Genomic DNA, 25,557 nt, shown 5'->3' on the forward strand with positions numbered 1-25,557 from the left:
CGTTGCCGTTACACCTGCTCTCTATGCAACTGCCGCGACCTCTGCACTTTGATTGACAGGACCAGGCAGTGAAAACATCATCACACCTGTCTGGTCCTGTCAATCAAACGCCCCCACATATGAACATGGGGCCAACACAGATGCCTTCAGCTGCCAAGAGCACATGTAACAGGTCAGCCAGTGTCATAGGTACAAAACTGCTGACAGATCCCCTTTTAAAGGGACATTTCAGGACTTTAATAACGATGACCTATTGTTAGGATAGATCATCAATATCCAATCGGTGGTGTCCGATTCCTCACACCTCTGCTATTGACAGGAGCTAGGGTGTTCCAGAACTAGCTTAGGCTAGCATCACATCTGCATATTTCAGCCTGCCGGAATGAATAGGTTGCGGCGCTGCTGGATGCGAATGGAATGTCCGTGGGTCCCATTAAAGTATAATGGGGTCCAGCAGACATTCCGTTCACACCCGTCTAACAAGCAGTGTCCGGGCGATTCTCTGTTTGCCTGCCGGAACAGGTTACCGGATCACTGCTACCGCAGATGTGAAGGTAGCCTTTGTGTTATACACTGTGTACTGGAACTAATACAGCTCTGTGCACTATTTAGCAACCAGGAAAAATACCCCTTTAAAGAGGACCTGTCACCTCTCCTGACCTGTCTACTGATTGCATTCCCCATGTAATAACAATTCTGGAGCATCTATTCTTATGACTCTATGCTGTGCCATTCCTCTATTATTCCTGCTAGAAGTTATGAATGAATTGCTAGCCATTTGCAATGATAGGTTTTTCCTGTTGGGGGCGTGTCCCTGCAGAGTCTGACACTGGCTGGATAAGGCTACTTTCAGACTAGCAATGTTAGAATCCGGCAGGCAGTTCTGTTGCCGGAACTGCCTGCCAGATCCGGCAAACCGTATGCAAACTGATTTCCTTTTTTTCCAGATCTGGTGAAATACCGGATCCGTATCATCCGGAATAACGGATCCGGTATTAAAAAATTTTCAAAGATCAAAAGCGAAACCAGCTCCTCCTATATCCCGGTGCATGCGCAGACCGTAAAACCGGATCCGGCATTAATACATCTCTATGTGCGGTTTTGTTCTGGGATTTTGGCCGGAAAAAATACCGTACAAGGGACGGAACGGAAGACATCCTGATGCATACTGAACGGATTGCTTTCCATTCAGAATGCATTAGGATAAAACTGATGCGTTTTTTTCCGGTTTTGAGCCCCTTTACCAGATGTCAATACCAGAAAATAATAAATAACGCTAGTGTGAAAGTACCCTATTGCTAGTAATTAATTCATAGCTTCTAGCAGTAATTTGGCAGCATTCTTAGACTAAATGACTACACATATTGTCAACTTAAAGGTTTGGCCCAACATGGCAACCAAATGTATTATTTTTTTTATTGCTGCGATTCACCTAGAAGGAAAAATGAATTAACTTTGTCAGTAGCCTTTAATTAGCAATTTGTTTTGTTTTCTACTAAACCCGTGTGTCTCCATGGTAACAGACTACAAACAAACCCTGCGTAGTCTGATCCTGCAGTCATACTGTCTAAGGGCTGTATTACCCTGGCAGATTGTCTGCCAGATGATCGCTAACGAGTGTTCCTAGTAATGCTCGTTAGCTATCATGAGGCGGTCTAATACTGCCACAGATTACCCAAAGAGCGAATTGGGCAATCGGGATCTTTCAGCATGCTTAAAGATCACGATTTGCCGGGCAGCAGATCATGCTGTCTAATCACGATCTGAGTGTCAGCAAACAATGATTCAGTATGGGGACGATTGATGGCATAACGATCGCTCCTCCCAATGCTGTGGAGGTGATCACTGCTTGTAATTGCAGTGGTGCGCTCCGCTAGCGAGCAGGCGATTGCCGGTAAGGAACGCTTTCTTCCCGACAATCGCCTATAGCAAGGATGCTCAACCTGCGGCCCTCCGGCTGTTGTAAAACTACAACTCCCACCATGCCCTGCTGTAAGCTGATAGCTGTGAGCTGTCTGGGTATGCTGGGAGTTGTAGTTTTGCAACAGCTGGAGGGCCGCAGGTTGGGGATCCCTGGATTATAGGATTGCTAAATGTAATACAGGCATAACTATCTAACTACTGTCTATCTACTGTATCTGTCCCCTACTTTTTCTTAACCAACCAAATGTATGTTATGGAGAAACACACATAGGAGAGAGAACAACTGCAGGATCAGACTACAGAGAGTTTGCTGGTAGTCTGTTGCCAAGGAAACACATGGGTGTCCATGGCAGCTGTAGACTATTTGTAAAGTTGCCTCATTTTGCATTTTAGATGCAAATAAAACAAATGGTTGTGAAAAATAACGTTCCCTTTAAATCCCCAAAAATATGTTATTTTAGCAAATGGCTATACCCGAACAGATGGCTGCTGTGCAGAACGATCGCAGCAAAGGTGGATTTAAAAGAATATAATCTGTTCGCTGGCAGTTTTTATTTGGACGAAGGACAGTAGCAAGAAGTGGTCAGAGCCTGAAATTACCTGCACGAAACGTGTGCAATCAACGTGACAGCGCGGCAGCCGGCAGCACCGAGGCGCGTTATCAAACCAGCGAGACAGTGCAGCTTCTGTACCACGCCTGCTGGTAGCCTGTCACTACCAATATGTATTGTGCATGGTTAGTGCTACGTACTCATCACTCTGACTTTCATGTTCCGTTCGGCCTGTCTGTATTAGCTCTTTATGTTATATAGCTTGTGTTAAAGGACATTTTGATTGACAGGGCCAGGCAGGCGTGATCACGTTTACACTGACAGGCCCCAATACGGTTAAATACACAGGTCAGCAGACAGTATCACACGTGACAGAAGTACAGATGTAGTAAAGTTAACACTCATGCTTTATCTAAACTAAATGCGTTAAGCAAACACCTTCAATTGCTTTTCAATGGCTTTTGTTTCAAGATAACACGAAGAGTTAAGAAATTTGAGTTAAGAGTTTGAGTGTTAACTGTGCTACATCTGTAGACACACAGCTCAGCAGATAGTATCAGAATATGATTGGACACAGACGCTCAGCAGACAGTAGTAGACATGATAGAATTGGATACAGCAGCAACAACATTGAGCAGACAGAGACCACGGAGATGCCCTTTGGCTGTAATGGATTTCACAGTTCTAGTTCCATTAACGGGTCTTGACTTTATTACTCCGTGTCATGCTAGTAACACACTGCACCGCCTGTTGTCCGAACAGTTGTATTGCAGGCACATTTGGCATCTGTAAAGTTGAGATATTGTGTTAGGATTAGTTAGGCAATATATTTCATGTTACACATACAGTATCTGGCCACATTGAGATAAATGCACTGTTAAGTGTCGACAACGCTGTACATACAGTATATTCAAAACCTTTTGTTTTTTTCTACGAAAACTCATGGGGCAAGGTTTATCAGAATATACATTGTTTTCCAGAATATTCTTAATTAAAGAGTCCTTACAGTGAGGACGGTATAATGGAAGAGGATCGCAGAAGCAATGATCTGACGCCATTTCAAGTTGAAATTAGAATTTTTATAAAGGCTGGAAAAACCTTTTAGACCAGACTCCGGACCAGGCTCCACAATTCAGGCTCCAGACCACACACACACTTCTCCTTGCTCCCAGTTCCTTTTTTTCAGCAGCTTTGGGTGCAGGCACCAGAGGACAGAAGTCTTAGACATAAACTTCACGACAACTAAAGCATTACCCGTGGGTTAGTCAGCATCGCCTAGAGTGGGACTGCACAGTGCTTTGTCCATATCATTACTGGGCAGTGTTTTTGTGAGCAATGAAGTCCTGATGATGCCTCTTTGAGGGGGACTGTTTTCCTGTACATGAGATAGGACATAGCATGTTCTTTCTGGGAGTAGAGATGGGGCAGGACAACTGCCTCACGTCCTGCATTGATGGTCTGTAAGGTCTCGTTCTACTTGGAGTGTATAGGTCAGGGCTGGCCAACCTGCGGCTCTCCAGCTGTTGTAAAACTACAACTCTCACCATGCCCAGCTGTAGGCTGATAGCTGTAGGTAGACTGGGCATGCTGGGAGTTGTAGTTTAGCAATAGCTGGAGAGCCACAGGTTGGCCATCCCTGGTATAGGTGAATGTACTGGTGCATGGCATGTTGTCGCTCACGATAGGACTCTGTGTGATGTGGATGGGGCTGCAGTGGGCACTTAATCTGGCCGTACCCATGTAATAACTGTTGGCTGAACGTTTGACTGATGGCTACCTCTCCCGATTTTTCCATACATAAGCATGCTTGGCTCAGCCGACTATGCATATGCAGTTTATGGGGAGGGGGAGAAAGCCCCTGCCAATCGCTTCCGCCAGCGGCTTATCTACCCAAGAACAACAGAAGTCCAAAAAATTCTCTAAGCTTTTTTTTAATGAGAAAATTGAAGAAAGGATAATCACACAATGGGCAGAATTTGTTACTGGCTCTACCCATAGTTTTTTTTATATATATATAGGGAAACCTTAGTTTGTCCTGGGTTGAGGTTTGTCTGAATTTACAATCTTCTTGTCCTTACTATGAGAACTGTACATTGAGGACAGTATCAAGGAAGGGTATTGTCCGCATCAGTGATATCAGATGCCATTTACCTTTAAAGGCTAGAATAGCATGGCATGCTCTATTTATCTAGACCAGACCCCAAAATTATTCTGGACCCCAATTTTGAAACCCCATGCCAGGCCCCCACAATTCAGACCCCGGACCAGATCCTAAAATTCATACCCCGGACCAGACCCAAAATTCAAATCTCAACTATGACCCATGCATATTCCTGTTTAGCCAGTCTGGCTCCAAGCTCTGCCACTGGAAGTGAGAAACCAATCTGCTGTTTGACGAGGCCGCGGTCCTGCAGTGTGCGCGGTTACCTTGACTTGAAGCAAAGAGGCCGCGCGGACGGAGGATAAAAGAAAGTTTTTTCCTGCTTTTACCGCATCTGACTGCAGGAAGAAAATCATCATTAGAAACACACTGCCGGCTACTTGAAGGTACTGCTGGCAGCTTGGGGTGGTTTTTGCCGCTGACAGGTTCCCTTTAAAATTTCTGCTGGTTGCTCCTAGTATCAGTCAACATTGTGCTGACAGAAGCATCCCTAATAACTTAGCTGAGCTCCTCTAGGGCAGTGCTTAGTTTTTTAGGCCACCATATACTGGGCAATATAAAGAGAACACTTCCTAGATTGATAATCAGCAGAACATGTTACTGAACCAGAAGGAGATGCCAGGAGGCGTGAGCTCAGGTGCTGTGTGCAATCATTGCGCAATTCAAGCCAAGGCCACTGAATTACAATGTATACATTTAAAGCATAGTGTGACTGGAGTTTAATAATATAGCATGGTGTCATTCAAGTAAAATATGTTCAGATGTAGCAGAGCTCAGTTTGTTGCACTAAGGTAGGTTTGCCTGCAGTTCTGTGAAGCACTATGTATTATCACGGTCGTCAAAGAAATGATAGATTCTATTGTAATACAGTAAGAAGGAAAAGCCGTAAACAGGAGATATGTACATTTCTACTGATCTATTACTTTTCAGGTTCTTTCCACCGTTGATTGACAGGTCTAAGGGTACTTTCACACTAGTGTTATTCTTTTACAGTATTGATATCCGGCAAAGGATCTCAATACCGGAAAAAAAAACGCATCAGTTTTGTCCTAATGCATTCTGAATGGAAAGCAATCCGTTCAAGATGCATCAGGGTGTCTTCCGTTCCGTCCCTTGTACGGTATTTGACAGGACAAAATACTGCAGCTTGCTGCGGTATTTTTTCCGGACAAAATCCCGGAACAATACCGCACTTGCCGGATCCATAGAGATGTATTAATACCGATCCGGTACCAAGTGTTCTGGAAATTGCTGCATCGCCGGATCCGGTTTTCTGGTCTGCGCATGGGCTGGGATATAGGAGGAGCTAGTTTCGCTTTTGAGCTTTAAAAAAATTTAAATACCGGATTCGTTATTCCGAATGAGATGGATCGGGTAGATCACATAAAAGCTATCCGTTTTGTATACGACTTGCCGGATCCGGAAGGCAGTTCCGTTGCCGGATTCTAACATGGCTAGTGTGAAAGTACTCTGAGATCTTCCTCAAATCTTCCTTGACTTTAAGAGACAAACAATCAACTGCAAATCTCTTGACTTCGCACTTATTGCCCGACAGGTGCTTGAATGTAAGTGAATGACGATGGCTGCTAGCCTACATGTAGCCACATCCTATGAATTTATTCTGCAGCCATTGATTTAATTACATCCTGAAACTCACCTGTCTGATTTAGTCAAGCTCGATATAAATATAGGGTTTAGGTTTGAGCTCAAGAAAAATAGTCCTGTCCTACACGCAGTTCCCCATAGATAGCCTGCAGCTTGTATAGGCAGGGATGACTAATTGCTGCTCATTGGGGGGTCTCTGTGAAGTCCTGAGCTGACAGTGAATCTAAGAATTCAGCCAAAATTGTGAAATTAAATTGGTAAATCTGAGACTTGGCATGTCAAAATTAGCTATAAAAATTTCAGCTATATGAGACATTAAAGGGGTTCCCCGGCTAGATGGTGATTTTTTTTTTTTAATCTGCCCAGAGAACTCCAAACACTGCCTATTTTCGCCCCATAGCCCTGTCTTTTAAGTCAGTATTTTCCTCCCCTTTTATATACAGAACTTTCTCTTTTCATCAGCTTCCTGCTGGGCTTTCTAAACAATCCCTGCAGGCTTTGCTTTGTAATGTTCCACACTGTTCTCTTTCTGCAGAAGTCACATTGCGTATATTTAAGCCATGGAGATAAGGAATCAACACAATTTATAACTGAAAATTGTTGGATTTTACTAGTGTATGACGTAAAGTCATGATTTTATGAAAGACACGGAGGCGAGTATTGCTTAACTCTTTCTTTACTGAAATACAGCAGCAAAGAAGATAATCAGAAAAAAACATTTGACCAATGAAGATAAAGTCCCACCCCTTACATCCCCTATATATATCACACTACATCTTCCTCTTTCTTTGATAACGGCAAACACTCGAACTGGGACGTCCATACTCAACGGAGAATCAGAATGACATCCAACCATGCCGGGAGAACAGAATGGCCCCCAATCTGAAGTCCTGACGGAACGAGGCACAACGCTGGGGCACTATCAGCCACGGACCGCAGGAAATCTGGAAAGAAAATAAATATACGTAGAAACAAGTATAAAAAATTATCTAGGTAGGAGTACTACCACAACAAAAATGCATAGGATTAAGTCAGAGACAATAATATGTACTGTACAGAAGAAAAACATTCCACGGATGAAAACCACTAAAGAGGAGGGAGATATGGGGGGGGGGACAATACTCGCCTCCGTGTCTTTCATAAAATCATGACTTTACGTCATACACTAGTAAAATCCAACAATTTTATTTCAAGACACGGAGGCTCCTATTGCTAGTTCAAAGCCTATTTATGAGGGAAGAAAATACGTGTGGATCCGGTCTGAAGTAAAACTCCCTGAAAGTAGATACTCGAGACCAGTCCGCCAATCTCATGACGTCCTCCAACTTAGCTCCTGACAAGGCCAGAGAAGTGGCAGAAGCGCCCCGCACGGAGTGCGCCGTGAAAATGGAGGTATCGATGCCGGACAGGATCCATTTCACCCAACGTGACAAGGTAATGCTCGTGACCGGCAAGTAAGGACGGCGAAAAGAAATGAATAGCTGAGGATGAGACGAGGACCGTAAGGAACAAGTCCTAACCTCATACTCCTTAAGACACGCCACAGGGCAGAGCGTAGAAACCCCCGGAAAAACTGGGTAAGTCACAGATTTGATGTTGGTCTTAGTACGCCATGAAATATTAAATGTCACCCCTTCAGGGGTGAACGAACGAGTGCCGTAGTCCAATGCCCGAATGTCCGAGACCCTTTTACAAGAGATGAGGCATAGGAGGGTAACCAACTTCGCCGATAACTGGCGTAATGACAAGATGACAAAAAAGATAAGACCGTAGAGACGTCCCACAAACTTGAAAAACGTGGGCGCAAAGGCCGGGTGAGGCGACACACAAGGGGATGGCGTCCAGCCCGGCATCCCTCAAAGCCCCTATGCCCCGAAGAGATGGCAGATCTAAAAACGTTTATAGTGCGGTAAGCCTTACCATCCTTGTATAGGGAAGAGAGAAAAAGAATAATATTATTCACTGAAGCCAGAGTGGGATCCAGGTCCCTAAGCAAGCACCAATCAGCCCATGACCGCCAGGCTGATCCATAAGCCCTTCTGGTTCCGGGGGCCCATGCGCTCTCCAGAAGGAATCTAGCCGTTTCCGAAATTTCTGAGAGCTGCCCGGAATCCCTGATACCCTGCAAGCCAACAGGCGCAAGGAATTGACTAAAACTAGAGGGTGAGGCTGACGCAACGGTCTCAGTAGCAGATTCGGCGACTGAGGCAACAGTAGGGGTCTGTCGATCAGCATTTGCAGAAGCTGCGGGAACCAAGATTGGGTCCCCCAAAATGGGACCACCAGAACCATGTCTGCCGCTTGGTGGCGAACCATGGCCAGAACCCGAGGAATCAGGGAAAAGGGCGGGAAAGTGTACATCAGGACCCCCGACCATTGTTGCATCTACCGCCTCCGCGGTCGGGTCTGGTCTCCAACTGAAGTACCGGGGTAATTGAGCGTTCCATCGAGACGCAAAGAGGTCGATGGAGAAGGGGCCCTATAGAGATAACACAATGGCGAAGATCTCCTCGTCCAATTTCCAATCGCTGGAATCGGACATGAAACGAGAACTCCAATCGGCCTGGGTGTTGTGAAGACCCGGCAGATATTCTGCCACCACCGACACATTGTTGGAGAGACAAAAATCCCAGAACTCCTTGGCCAGATGAGTTAGCATCCTGGACCGGGTACCACCCATGGAATTGATGTAACAGACAGCAGACACGTTGTCCATCCGAAGGCGAATACACGTCTTGACTTTCCCTTTGGTGAAACTGCGGATCGCAAAAGATCCCGCTAGGAGTTCCAGAGCATTGATATGCAGGTTCGCCTCGTTGGATGACCAAGGACCCCCGGTGGACACCCCTTCGCAATGAGCCCCCCAGCCCAGAAGGCTGGCGTCCGACTCTACCACAAGATCCGGCTGAGTTCCGAAAATGGCCCTGCCGTTCCAAGCTGAAAGATTGGCAATCCACCAGACTAGCTTGTCTCCGAGTCCAACTGGATCAGGTCCGCGTAAGTCGCCCCTGCCTGCAGGTGGGCAATCTTGAGGCACTGCAAGGCCCGATAGTGGAGAGGGGCAGGGAAAATAGCCTGAATGGATGATGTCAATAGGCCTATCACCCTGGCCAGTTGGCGAAGGGACACCTGTGGTAGAGACAACGTGCAACGTAATTCTTTGCGAATTGCACGCACCTTCCCCAAGGGAAGGCTGAGAGTCAAATCCTCGGAGTCCTCCTGGACGGGACCAAGCAGGATTTCTCTCGGTTGATAATAAAACCCAAGTCCGAGAGGAGAGACACAGCTAGTTGAAGGTGTTCTAGAATGGTAGGAACATTCTCGGCCATGATCAGAATGTCATCTAAATAGACAATAAGCCTCACCCCCGGCTGTGGAGCCATGCTACCACCGGACGTAGTAGTTTGGTGAAGCACCACGGGGCGGACGACAGGCCAAACGGGAGGCACGTGAAGCGCCAAAGACTGCGTTGCCAACGGAATTGTAACAGGTTCCTTGGGGAAGGGGCAATCGGGACCGTGAGGTACGCGTCTTTCAGGTCTAGCTTCACTAGCCAGTCGTTTGGGAGGAGCATATCCCGAAGGAGGTGGATGCCCTCCATCTTGAAATGGCGATACCTCACGAAGGCGTTTAGAACCTTGAGGTTGATCACCGGTCTGAATTGACCCCCTTTTTTCTCGACCAGGAATAAACTGCTGATCACACCCCGTGGGTTGTGGGAAGCTGGTTCTATGGCTCCTTTTAAGAACAATTCGGTTAGCTCCTCGTCCATGAGGGATTGCGAGGCCAGGGACGAGTACGTGGGATGTGGGGGAGCAATGGAGCTCAGGGAGGACACTAGCTCTATGTGCAACCCCTGAATCGTGGATAAAATCCACGGGTCTGAGGTGATGGCGGTCCACACATGCGAAAAGAACCGGAGTCTGCCCCCCACACAGCAATCCGAAGAAGGGAGAAGGAGTCGTTGACTTACCAAAGGGACGTCGGAGGTTTGGTTGTCCTCTGTAAGATCGTCCTCTGCCAAAGGAGCCTCGCGACGGGAAGAAAGACGGGGGTTGCCTCGGGTCCTGCGAGGAGGGCCTGAAGGATGAGGGGCCTCGACCCGAGCCTCGGGACTGGAAGGAAGAACAGCCGGACAGGCTCTTTTGCGCGACCGGAGCGCGCTATCAGAGGATGGAACTAAGCCATCATTCAAGGTATTTCTGGAGGTATTAGGCAGAGCTAGCATAGTGTCAGAGGTTGCAACCCCAGTCTGGGCACAGAGGACCTGTGACAGAGAGCTGGTCAGGGGCGAGGACATAGAGCCCATTGCAGAGAAAATGGCATCAGAAATGGTTTGTTGTATAGCCCTAGCCTGGGCATCCGCCGAAGGAGGAATACTCCCTGCGGATGGGGGCACAGATTGCACTGTAGCCGGGGCAGGGCTAGCCTCAGGAGTGGGGCCACCCTGGAGTAAGGTCTATTTCTGGGACATGGCAGGGAGACACAGATACACAAGCAGACTGCGGCAACAGGGAACAAGGGTATACCGAAAATGACAGAAAAAACCCTAATGCAACTAATCTAAATCAGGGGCGAGAGGAGAACGGCAAGTACCGGGTGTCCGTTGTGAAATCGCAATGGCGTCCAAAGTCTCGCGAGATTCCAGACGTAACTGGTGGGGAAAATCCCGCAAGAGCAGGACTTCAGGTAAAGGAGGAGAAACGCAAAGATGGCGCTTGGATCTAGTGAACGCGAGAAGGAGCGCAACGACCGGGGAAGACAGCAGAAATACAAGCGGGGGAAAAAGCCAGGAGGAACAACCGCCTAGGTAAAAGACGGGAGGGGAAAACTCCCCTCCCTATGGGAAAGCGTCCAAGATGGCACCGGTAGGTGGGCAGACACAGAAGAAGGGGGGGGGGTGAACCCAGTAGGAGGGAAAAAATGCTATATATATAGGACTAAGAATATATCTATATAAAATAAGAATTACATAAACAAATATATACACTACTAAAACTGCAAATTAAGATACAGTAAATGCAATTATAGATAAACCCCCACACAGCCCCAGAGGGCTGTAGTGAGAAACTTAACTGAACTGCAGCAGCAAAGAAAGAGGAAGATGTGGTGTGATGGAGGTCCCTATATAGGGGATGTAAGGGGCGGGACTTTATCCTCATTGGTCAAATGTTTTTTTCTGATTATCTTCTTTGCTGCTGTATTTCAGTAAAGAAAGAGTTAAGCAATAGGAGCCTCCGTGTCTTGAAATAAAATTCAGTGTTCATGTCGAGAAGTGAAGGTGAAGACTAATAGGTCTGGTGGAACCATCTTAAAAATTACACTGTAGGAACTTGTCAGAGAAACCCCTCTCTCCTGTCCACCTGACCAACAAGGCAGTGTCCTGTTGAAGAGTGAAGATGATGACTAATAGATCTGGATGGAACCATCATTAAAATTGCACTGTAGGAAATTGTCAGAGGAACCCATTGTCATGCTTCGGTGTGGAAGGGAAACTCCACACCGAGCATAGGAGGGAAGGGGGGAACAGGGAATCAGGCCTGAGAACTAGGGAAGGAAAATAGACACCTCCTAGTGAAAACCCTAACCAAAATCCTGACTGACTACCAGTATGAACAGACCCCAAAGATAGGTGTTTTTTTATACGCAGGAATACCTAGAGTCCTATCAAGCCCTATAGGACCCTGGTACTAACGGCAGGGACGAGACTACCTGTTCCTCCAAAAGGAAGGACGAACAGGAGTCTCCTTCAGGCCTAATACAAATAATAGGGAAATTAAACACACAGAACCCAAACAAATACAAAAGAGAAAGAAAAGACTTAACTTCAAAGGAGCAATGGAAGCACCAGGAACTCAGCCGAGATCCAACCACAATCTATCTAAAAGTCCAAACAGAAGCTATAAACCGCACAGCATTGTGGGAGAAGCAACTATAAATAGAGAAGGTTAAATGACCCTAATAGCCACACTTGGGGAAAGAAGGTGTGGCAAGCACCAGAAACAACACAGACGTCATTTGATCCAAAAAGAAAACATGTCAGATCAAACCACTTGTTGCCAGTCTCACCGATCTCCTGCCACCTGTCGCAGGAACGTCCGTGACACCCATCTCTCCTGTTCACCTGAACAGCAAGGCAGAGTCCTGTCGAAGTGCGAAGATGAAGACACCTGGGAAATAATGACCATAAAGTAATAACCTTCCAATTGTCCTTCGTGTTTCTACAGGCAGGAACAATAATACCAAACTTCAAAAAAAGCAAGGCCATAGGCATAACTAACTGGGACAAAGTCCTCAAAAATAAAAATACAGCCACAAAATGGAATATTTTTAAAAGCATCCTAAAATCTAATTGTGAAAGGTACATACCTTTATAGGAATAAAGGGTTAAGGAACAAGAAGAAACCAATGTGGATAAATAGTACTTTAAAGAAAGCAATAAATGACAAAAAGAAAGCATTTAAATCACTAAAACAGGAGAGTAGCGAGGAACCAAGGAAAAAAATAGAATATGTAAAAAACAAATAAAAGCCGCCAAACTAGAGACTGAGAGATTAATTGCCAAAGAGAGCAAAACAAACCCTAAAATGTTTTTCAATTATATAAATGGTAAAAAGTATAAATCTGAAAGTGTCGGCCCTTTACAGAGCAATGAGGGGGGAGTTGCAGAGAGAGACGAGGCGAAGGCAAAGCTATTAAATATTTTTTCCTCTACAGACTCTATACTGACAGGGAGTGTTCCACTGGATTATGTTGCTACTATAAACACTAGGCAGGCAGACATTGCTGATAATTTTAATAGTAGTGTTCTAATTGATTTATTTTAAGGACCAGTAATAAAAGCTATATTTTATAATTAATTAGCACGTGTTAGCTTAGGGACATTGATGGTCTCAACGGCCAAATGTAAATTAAATGATATAAAGTCCCAACACATGTTAGGCCTCTTTCACACTTGCGTTGTTGGGATCCGGCATGCACTTCCGTTGCCGGAGGTGCCTGCCGGATCCGTAACAACGCAAGTGTACTGAAAGCATTTGAAGACGGAACCGTCTTCCAAATGCGTTCAGTGTTACTATGGCACCCAGGACGCTATTAAAGTCCTGGTTGCCATAGTAGGAGCGGGGAGCGGGGGAGCGGTATACTTACAGTCCGTGCGGCTCCCGGGGCGCTCCAGAATGACGTCAGAGCGCCCCATGCGCATGGATGACGTGATCCATGTGATCACGTGATCCATGCGCTTGGGGCGCCCTGACGTCACTCTGGAGCGCCCGGGGAGCCGCACGGACGGTAAGTATGCTGCTCCCCTGCTCCCCGCTACACTTACCATGGCTGTCAGGACTTTAGCGTCCCGGCAGCCATGGTAACTATTCAGAAAAAGCTAAACGTCGGGTCCGGCAATGCGCCGAAACGACGTTTAGCTTAAGGCCGGATCCGGATCAATGCCTTTCAATGGGCATTGATCCCGGATCCGGCCTTGCGGCAAGTCTTCAGGATTTTTGGCCGGAGCAAAAAGCGCAGCATGCTGCGGTATTTTCTCCGGCCAAAAAACGTTCCGTACCGGAACTGAAGACATCCTGATGCATCCTGAACGGATTACTCTCCATTCAGAATGCATTAGGATAATCCTGATCAGTATTCTTCCGGCATAGAGTCCCGACGACGGAACTCTATGCCGGAAGACAATAACGCAAGTGTGAAAGAGCCCTTAGGGAGATAAATGTAAATCCATCCAGATTCCACGGGATTGGCACATAGCAAATGTGGTGCCAATATTCAAAAAGGGTGCAAAAACAGAGCCAGGAAACTATAGGTTAAGTTTAACTAAGTTTAACATCTGTTGTGGGTAAACTGTTTAAAGGTATTCTAAGGGCTCTTTCACACCTGCGTTATTGTCTTCCGGCATAGAGTTCCGTCGTCGGGGCTCTATGCCGGAAGAATCCTGATCAGGATTATCCTAATGCATTCTGAATGGAGAGAAATCCGTTCAGGATGCATCAGGATGTCTTCAGTTCCGGTACGGAACGTTTGTTGGCCGGAGAAAATACCGCAGCATGCTGCGCTTTTTGCTCCGGCCAAAAATCCGGAACACTTGCCGCAAGGCCGGATCCGGAATTAATGCCCATTGAAAGGCATTGATCCGGATCCGGCCTTAAGCTAAACGTCGTTTCGGCGCATTGCCGGAGCCGACATTTAGCTTTTTCAGAGTGGTTACCATGGCTGCCGGGACGCTAAAGTCCTGACAGCCATGGTAAAGTGTAGTGGGGAGCGGGGGAGCAGTGTACTTACCGTCCGTGCGGCTCCCCGGGCGCTCCAGAGTGACGTCAGGGCGCCCCAAGCGCATGGATCAGGTGATCGCATGGATCCCGTGATCGCATGGATCACGTCATCCATGCGCATGGGGCGCTCCGACGTCATTCTGGAGCGCCCCGGGAGCCGCACGGACTGTAAGTATACCGCTCCCCCGCTCCCCGCTCCTACTATGGCAACCAGGACTTTAATAGCGTCCTGGGTGCCATAGTAACACTGAAAGCATTTGGAAGACGGTTCCGTCTTCAAAATGCTTTCAGTACACTTGCGTTTTTCCGGATCCGGCAGGCACCTCCGGCAACGGAAGTGCATGCCAGATCCCAACAACGCAAGTGTGAAAGAGGCCTAAGAGATGCTATCTTGGAGGATCTCAGATCTCAATGAAAACAAGCTAACAACATCATATCAGCATGGCTTCATGAGGGATCGGTAATGTCAAACTAATTTAATCAGTTTGTATGAGGAGGTAAGTTCTAGACTTGACAGCGGCGAATCAATGGATGTCGTATATCTGGACTTCTCCAAAGCATTTGACACTGTACCACATAAAAGGTTAGTATATAAAATGAGAATGCTCAGACTGGGAGAAAACGTCTGTATGTGGGTAAGTAACTGGCTCAATGATAGAAAACAGAGGGTGGTTATTAACGGTACACACTCAGATTGGGTCACTGTCACTAGTGGGGTACCTCAGGGGTCAGTATTGGAGGGGTCACTGTCACTAGTGGGGTACCTCAGGGGTCAGTATTGGAGGGGTCACTGTCACTAGTGGGGTACCTCAGGGGTCAGTATTGGGCCCTATTCTCTTCAATATATTTATTAATGATCTTGTAGAAGGCTTGCACAGTAAAGTATCAATTTTCGCAGATGACACTAAACTGTGTAAAGTAATTAACACTGAAGAGGACAGTATACTACTAAAGAGGACAGTATACTGTATATATACTACAGAGGACAGTATACTGTATATATACTACAGAGGACAGTATACTACTACAGAGGGATCTGGATAGATTGGACGCTTGGGCAGATAAGTGGCAGATGAGGTTTAACACTGACAAATGTAAAGTTATGCACATGGGAAGGAATAATGCAAGTCACCCGTACATACTAAATGGTAAAACACTAGGTAACACTGACATGGAAAAGGACCTAGGAATTTTAATAAACAGCAAACTAAGCAGTAAAATCCAGTGTCAGGCAGCTGCTGCCAAGGCCAATAAGATAATGGGTTGCATCAGAAGGGGCATAGATGCCCGTGATAAGAACATATTCCTACCACTTTACACATCACTAGTCAGACCACACATGGAGTACTGTGTACAGTTCTGGGCTCCTGTGAACAAGGCAGACATAGCAGAGCTGGAGAGGGTTCAGAGGAGGGCAACTAAAGTAATAACTGGAATGGGGCAACTACAGGACCCTGAAAGATTATCAACATTAGGGTTATTCACGTTAGAAAAAAGACGACTGAGGGGAGATCTAATTACTATGTATAAATATATCAGGGGTCAGTACAGAGATCTCTCCCATCATCTATTTATCCCCAGGACTGTGACTGTGACGAGGGGACATCCTCTGCATCTGGAGGAAAGAAGGTTTGTACACAAACATAGAAGAGGATTCTTTACGGTAAGAGCAGTGAGACTATGGAACTCTCTGCCTGAGGAGGTGGTGATGGTGAGTACAATAAAGGAATTCAAGAGGGGCCTGGATGTATTTCTGGAGTGTAATAATATTACAGGCTATAGCTACTAGAGAGGGGTCGCTGATCCAGGGAGTTATTCTGATGCCTGATTGGAGTCGGGAAGGAATTTTTCCCCCCTTAAGTTAGGAAAATTGGCTTGTACCTCACAGTTTTTTTTTGCCTTCCTCTGGATCAACTTGCAGGATAACAGGCCGAACTGGATGGACAGATGTCTTTTTTCGGCCTTCCGTACTGTGTTACTAATATGTCTGGGTGGAACCATCTGAAAAATTGCATTGTAGAAACTTCTCAGAGTAAACCATATCTCCTGTCCATCTGACCAGTAAGGCAGAGTCCTGTCAAGGAGGGAAGATAAAGACTAATAGGTCCAGGTGGAACCATCTTAAAAATTGCACTGTAGGAACTTGTCATAGGAATCCACCTCTCCTGTCCAACTGACAAGCAAGGCAGAGGAACTTGAGTCTTCTAAATTGTTTCAAACCTGGAGGAGATTTGGTTCACTTATTCTGTGACAACTAATTTTGAAAGCCTCAGTCTTCCAGTAACTAAAATATAGGGTTTAGAAGACTTCCCTATCTTGACATTTGTAAGGCATTACATCTTTGAAAGAAGAACCATGTTTTCATGTCTTCTACAGACTTGACTCTTATTTTCCACATCACTGAATTTTCTGATACACTACAATGGAAGCAAGCAAACATCCTACATGTCCTTGTGACTATTAAAGGGCATCTTCATAATCGTTGTATCAATATCCGTGGAAACATACACAGTGTAAGGTACTGTACATGATAAATTCCATTAAAAACAAGGTTATAGAACAGAGCGCAGTTTTTCTTTACCTGCTGAGGACTCTCTTCTGTGATCGTCGTCACCCATGCTGAGTAATGCACTTTATATGAACTGAAGGAATAGTCGGAGAAATAGAGTCATAGCTGCTATGAGCATGGAAAATTGGATGTCACCATTAATTCATTTTCTTAAAGTGTAAGTGTCATTTAATTTGTTGTTCCTCATGAATGAATAGTAGAGGTGAATTTAGGACACTTAGTAATGTAATGTATCTTATCAGGGAAAGATGGTTCCTTCTCCTCTTATCAGGCTCCTCTCCACCTCCCCCAGTTCATTAACTCTCAGTTTATAGCTGAAAACGGGTGTGAAAAAGTTGCAAACTTTAAGTTTGTGATTCTTTCAATGCCTTTTGTGCAAAAATTTGTGCAAGTGGCATTTCTATGCCGGCTTAGACAATTTCCCAGGGGCTGGCGTAGATATCAGTATAGGCACACGGACTGCGTATACCTCGTCATAAATTAGGCCCAGCATCCAGAAGCGCAACTAGTTCTCAACGACTGGCGTACGCAGCTGGTCTATGATAAATCTGCCCCAAAGGCCCTAAGGACAGAAACAGGACAACACAGGACTAGCTTATAGACAACTCTGTGAATGTTCTTCAGTGGCCCCAAAAGAGCCCTGATATGAATCTGATCAAACATTTCTGCAGAGACCTGAAAATGGCTGGTGGCTGGAACTTCTATTCCTTCTACTATTATACTGTCCTCCATGTACAGCAGGGGTGCACAACCTTTTCTGGTTGGGGGTCACATTGTCAGATTTGAACGAATCCCAAGGACAGAAAATAAAAGTTAAAGGGATATTACAAACTAAAATACTGTATTTATGGTGTATTGCATATACAGTATATACTATAAATGTGCACCCCTGATGTACATGAATATAACCAAAATAATACTGCTCCCCATGTAAAAGAATATACTTATTGTAATACTGGCTGCTATGCACAAGAATATAACTACTTTAATACTCCTCCTATGTACAAGAATACAACTACTATAATACTGCCTCCTATGTACAAGAATATAACTATAATACTGCTCGTATGTACAAGAATATATCTACTATAATACTGCCTCCTATGTACAAGAATATAACTACTATAACACTGCTGCTATGTACAAGAATATAACTACTATAATACTGCTCCTATGTATAAGAATATAACTACTATAATACTGCCCCTATGTACAAGAATATAACTACTATAACACTGCTGCTATGTACAAGAATATAACTATAATACTGCTCGTATGTACAAGAATATATCTACTATAATACTGCCTCCTATGTACAAGAATATAACTACTATAACACTGCTGCTATGTACAAGAATATAACTACTATAATACTGCTCCTATGTATAAGAATATAACTACTATAATACTGCCCCTATGTACAAGAATATAACTACTATAATACTGCTCCTATGTACAAGAATATAACTACTATAATACTACTCCTATGTACAAGAATATAACTACTATAACACTGCTCCTATGTACAAGAATATAACTACTATAATACTGCTCCTATGTACAAGAATATAACTACTATAATACTGCTCCTATGTAAAAGAATATAACTACTATAATACTGCTCGTATGTACAAGAATATATCTACTATAATACTGCTCCTATGTACAAGAATATAACTACTATAATACTGCCTCCTATGTACAAGGATATAACTACTATAATACTGCTCCTATGTACAAGAATATAACTACTATAATATTGCTCCTATGTACAAGAATATAACTACTATAATACTGCTCCTATGTACAAGAATATAACTACTATAACACTGCTGCTATGTACAAGAATATAACTACTATAATACTGCTCCTATGTACAAGAATATAACTACTATAACACTGCTCCTATGTACAAGAATATAACTACTATAATACTGCTCCTATGTACAAGAATATAACTACTATAACACTGCTCCTATGTACAAGAATATAACTACTATAATACTGCTCCTATGTAAAATAATATAACTACTATAATACAGCTCCTATGTACAATAATATAACTACTATAATACTGCTCCTATGTACAAGAATATAACTACTATAATACTGCCTCCTATGTACAAGAATATAACTACTATAATACTGCCTCCTATGTACAAGAATATAACTACTATAATACTGCTCCTATGTAAAAGAATATAACCACTATCAGAGTTCTTGCACAAACTCAACCCTGATTTCCCAGAGCAGTGCTGGAGGTGTGGAACAGAGGTTGGAACTCTGTCGCATCTCTGGTGGTCTTGCAGCAAAATCCGCCCCTTCTGGTCCCAAATAGAGACCACAATTAATGGGATCTGTGCTTCTAACGTCTGTCTAGACGCAAAATTGGTTCTCCTTTGGTGTCCTAATGACTCCCTCACCCCATCCAAGAATGACCTCCCGACTATGCTTCTTACTGCTGCCCGGTTGTTGATACCCGTCCTCTGGAAGAATGATTCCCCACCTTCTATGTTGATGTGGACCGAGAAAGCAGACCAGCTGTTCAGATTTGAAGAACTGGCTCATTGGGAAACCCACACACGCTCCAAATTTCTTAAATTGTGGCGCCCTTGGGAAAAGTTTCATAACTTTTAAGAGATGTGGAAGACCCCCCCCCTCCCTTCCCCCCCTCCTTACACCCTCACCCCTCTTCCCACCCATGTTTGTCCTTTCTTTCATCATTTAGTGTTTGAATATGCTTGTACTCATGACCTCGATCATTGTATTATGGTTTACAAGAATGTATGTTCATGTTCAATTGCGCAATTTGCATATGGCCATATGCTGACTACTGCCTGTGATCAGACCAATTGCTCTTTCAATAAAAAAATTTTTGGTTAAGAATATAACTACTATAACACTGTACATATGTACAAGAATATAACTACTATAATACTGCTCCTATGTACAAGAATATAACCATTATAATACTGCCTCCTATGTACAAGAATATGACTACTATAATACTGCCTCATATGTACAAGAATATAACTACTATAATACTGCTCCTATGTACAAGAATATAACTACTATAATACTGCTCCTATGTACAAGAATATAACTACTATAATACTGCTCCTATGTACAAGAATATAACTACTATAATACTGCCTCCTATGTACAAGAATATAACTACTATAATACTGCTTCTATGTACAAGAATATAACTACTATAATACTGCTCCTATGAACAAGAATATAACTACTATAATACTGCTCCTATGTACAAGAATATAACTACTATAATACTGCTCCTATGTACAAGAATATAACTACTATAATACTGCCTCCTATGTACAAGAATATAACTACTATAATACTGCTCCTATGTACAAGATTATAACTACTATAATACTGCTCTTATGTACAAGAATATAACTACTATAATACTGCTCCTATGTACAAGAATATAACTACTATTATACTGCCTCCTATGTACAAGAATATAACTACTATAATACTGCTCCTATGTACAAGAATATAACTACTCTAATACTGCCTCCTATGTACAAGAATATAACTACTATAATACTGCCTTCTATGTACAAGAATATAACTACTATAATACTGCCTCCTATGTACAAGAATATAACTACTATAATACTGCTCCTATGTACAAGAATATAACTACTATAATACTGCTCCTATGTACAAGAGTATAACTACTATAATACTGCTCCTATGTACAAGAATATAACTACTATAATACTGCCTCCTATGTACAAGAATATAACTACTATAATACTACCTCCTATGTACAAGAATATAACTACTATAATACTGATCCTATGTACAAGAATATAACTACTATAATACTACCTCCTATGTACAAGAATATAACTACTATAATACTGCTCCTATGTACAAGAATATAACTACTATAATACTGCTCCTATGTACAAGAATATAACTACTATAATACTACCTTCTACTGTATGTACAAGAATATAACTACTATAATACTACTCCAATATACAAGAATATAACTACTATAATACTGCCTCCTATGTACAAGAATATAACTTCTATAATACTGCCTCCTATGTACAAGAATATAACTACTGTAATACTGCTCCTATGTACAAGAGTATAACTACTATAATACTGCTCATATGTACAAGAATATAACTACTATAATACTGCCTTCTATGTACAAGAATATAACTACTATAATACTGCTCCTATGTACAAAAATATAACTACTATAATGCTACTCTTGTGTATAAGAATATAGGGGGAGAATTATCAAGACTGGCACTTTCTGCGCCTGTATTGATAACCCTGCGCTGCCAGAGGATGTGCCTAATTTATGAGGCAGTGCGCCTAACCAGAAATCTACGACAGTTCTGAGCTGCTGTAGATTCCAGGCTTCATTTACGCCAGATAACTGGTGTAAATGAAGATAAATTCGTCGTTGTGACTGGCCACTCTCCCTTCCCTGCCCCGTTTTGTAAAACTGGTGTGAATGGCAAAAACTCCACTCTTCAGGTGTAAAGGGAATGATAAATGTCCCCTTATGATTTTATCAAATTATTTCTGTTGTGAACTAAAACTTTTTTAGATACGGTACTTTTGTAAATTCTCAGATATTTTTGTGTTGTTTTACCAAATTTTAAAGGCACACACATCGCTGAAAACATGAGAATTTGTAAAAAAAAAAAAACAGCAGCTCTCACCTGCTTCCTGCTATGCAGAGCACGGACAACAGCCTAGTCCAAAAACACACTTGGAAATCCAGCTCTTTATCCAAAAGCAGGGAAACTTTATTTCAACGGTTTAATAACTTCTGTTACAGGAAATACAGTATACTTACGCGTTTCAGACCACCTCTGTTTTGGGTCCTTCATCATGACACACTAAACACTCAGTGAATGCACTATATACAGTACAGACCAAAAGTTTGGACACACCTTCTCATTCAAAGAGTTTTCTTTATTTTCATGACTATGAAATTTGTAGATTCACACTGAAGGCATCAAAACTATGAATTAACACATGTGGAATTATATACATAACAAACAAGTGTGAAACAACTGAAAATATGTCATCCTCTAGGTTCTTCAAAGTAGCCACCTTTTGCTTTGATTACTGCTTTGCACACTCTTGGCATTCTCTTGATGAGCTTCAAGAGGTAGTCCCCTGAAATGGTTTTCACTTCACAGGTGTGCCCTGTCAGGTTTAATAAGTGGGATTTCTTGCCTTATAAATGGGGTTGGGACCATCAGTGGCGTTGAGGAGAAGTCAGGTGGATGCACAGCTGATAGTCCTACTGAATAGACTGTTAGAATTTGTATTATGGCAAGAAAAAGCAGCTAAGTAAAGAAAAACGAGTGGCCATCATTACTTTAAGAAATGAAGGTCAGTCAGTCAGCCGAAAAATTGGGAAAACTTTGAAAGTAAGGGCTATTTGACCATGAAGGAGAGTGATGGGGTGCTGCGCCAGATGACCTGGCCTCCACAGTCACCGGACCTGAACCCAATCGAGATGGTTTGTGGTGAGCTGGACCGCAGAGTGAAGGCAAAAGGGCCAACAAGTGCTAAGCATCTCTGGGAACTCCTTCAAGACTGTTGGAAGACCATTTCAGGGGACTACCTCTTGAAGCTCATCAAGAGAATGCCAAGAGTGTGCAAAGCAGTAATCAAAGAAAAAGGTGGCTACTTTGAAGAACCTAGAATATGACATATTTTCAGTTGTTTCACACTTGTTTGTTATGTATATAATTCCACACGTGTTAATTCATAGTTTTGATGCCTTCATAGTCATGAAAATAAAGAAAACTCTTTGAATGAGAAGGTGTGTCCAAACTTTTGGTCTGTACTGTATATGTGCTCACTCACCACCTGGCCCCGCAATGAGCAGGTCACATGGTTGGAGCAAGACGTGCAATCAAAAGGACATATGTGCACACATATAAAATAGTGATTGTGCTGAATAAAATCTTATTAAAACTTCAAAAAACAACTCCGTTAATATTGCAGTATTACATCATGTCTCTTATTGAGACCAGTTGGGTGACAGGTTGCTAGTTGGAACATCCAATATGCCTCCCTATTCAGTCATTTTCTCTTGTGATCTCCCCCTCTTGTAACTCTTTCTATGCCCTGTGCCCTTAGTCCAGACGTATTCCCACCATGCATAACCGCACAGTGCAGACACGTTGCGGCTCTCATGGTGGGGAACATCTGAAATAGGCTTGCGAATTCTGGTTTTAATCTGATTGGAAGTGCACCCAACATATTGCAGCTGGCATATCTCACATGTGATTAAGTAAATAGCATATTTAGTATTATATTTATCACAAATTCCTTGCCACTTACCCACTTTGAAATTATCACAACAGATGCATCTGTTGTGGCCACATTTATAACTGCCTTTGCTAGCTAGCCAATTTGGCTGACATCTTTTTTTCTCTTAAAATAATCTGGGGCTCAGTATATTTCCCAGAGGGGGAGCCTTCCGTGCAGCGCAACTCAACACAGGTAAGTGCTTTTTAACAATTCTACATATCTTGTCATACTCTTCACTGTATTGCGTGAGAAATTTAGTAGCCTGCGTATTAGGGATGACTGGATTTACAGTATGTAGAATGTCAGAATAGCATTTCTTTGGAAAGATTAACTCTTTCCTATTCATGTCAGAGACCCATTGTCTCCGTTTTAGCATATGACGACGTGAAGATGATCTATTGGAGAGCCTATTGATTACATTATCAGACTTGAAAATGAAAGTGTCTATATCTGAACAATTACGTCTTGCACGAATTAATTCACCTTTTGGAATGTTATGTAACAACATAATGGCGCGAGGAGGCATGTAGAATTGTGTTACCGGACAGTTCCTTCCTAGAGGTGGAAGTGCAGATCGTTGATGTAACAATATCCCCCCCGTCAGACACAAATCCCAAAAATTAACACTGACCGGATCATGATGGACAGTAAAGGAAATGGAGTCCAAACACGAATTCAGGTAATCCGCAAACAGTGGTATGGTCGCCACATCGGCAGACCAAATAAACAACAGGTCATCGATGTAGCGACCATATCACTGCACCTGGTCATGAAAGGGGTGGGTGTCGATAAGGAGAAAGCGCCTCTCCCACCATGCCATAAATATATTGGCTATGGAAGGAGAGCACTTTGCCCCCATCGACACCCCCGACACCTGTAAATAAAATGAATCATTAAACCTAAAAAAAGTTGTGTCTGAGGTGGAAATCCAATGCCAATATGTATAATTGCTATAAATACTCAAAAACCAGCGCAAAGAACATAGCGCCTGGTCGTGAGGAATATTTGTATACAGTGAAACCACGTCTGCTGTAATCCACGTGTATTCACGCCTCCACTCCAAGGAAGAAAAGGCTCTCAGCACAGACCTGGTATCCTGTAAAAAAAACAGGAATAAATGGAATCAAAGGCTGAAGAAGTGAGTCAAGCCATTCAGACAACCTTTTCCGAGTAGGACCCTCTATGCCTGCCACAACCGGTCTTAATGGAGGGGGAACAATGTTTTTATGAATCTTGGTCAGGGACAGAGATGACAGGATGGGGTATATAAATGTATTAAATTTCTTTTTTTATAAAAAATACCCAAATCAAAGCCTTTTGCTAATATTTCGGCTGGTTGTGCCTGAAAAGGGATGAGGGGGTTACCAGCAAGAGCAGCATACACCGTATTATCATTCATCTCGCTATCCAAAATAACCACCGCTCCTCCCTTGTCAGCTTGCCTAATAATTAAGTCATCTCTGTCTTTCAAACCCTGCAATGCTTTACGCTCACGATAGGTCAGGTTCGCATGTTTGTTATCAAAAATAAGGGGGGGAAAGACTCATCTGGCTGCCATTCGATATGAGTTTATCATTTAATACACAGAGGTCCCTTTCCACTAGCTCCTGATATTTATCTAGAGCTCGGGACCTTGGCGCATGGTGGGAATACGTCTATCCAGCTGCAATATGTTGGGTGCACTTCCAATCAGATTAAAACCAGAATTCGCAAGCCTATTTCAGATGTTCCCCACCATGAGAGCCGCAACGTGTTGTGTCTGCACTGTGCCGTTATGCATGGTGGGAATACGTCTGGACTAAGGGCACAGGGCATAGAAAGAGTTACAAGAGGGGGAGATCACAAGAGAAAATGACTGAATAGGGAGGCATATTGGATGTTCCAACTAGCAACCTGTCACCCAACTGGTCTCAATAAGAGACATGATGTAATACTGCAATATTAATAGATTTGATTTTTGAAGTTTTAATAAGATTTTATTCAGCACAATCACTATTTTATATGTGTGCACATATGTCCTTTTGATTGCACGTCTTGCTCCAACCATGTGACCTGCTAATTGCGGGGCCAGGTGGTGGGTGATCATATATATATATATATATATATATATATATAGTCCATTCACTGAGTGTTTAGTGT

The sequence above is a fragment of the Bufo bufo genome, chromosome 5 (genome assembly GCF_905171765.1).
Source record: "Bufo bufo chromosome 5, aBufBuf1.1, whole genome shotgun sequence".
Classification (NCBI taxonomy): Eukaryota; Metazoa; Chordata; class Amphibia; order Anura; family Bufonidae; genus Bufo; species Bufo bufo.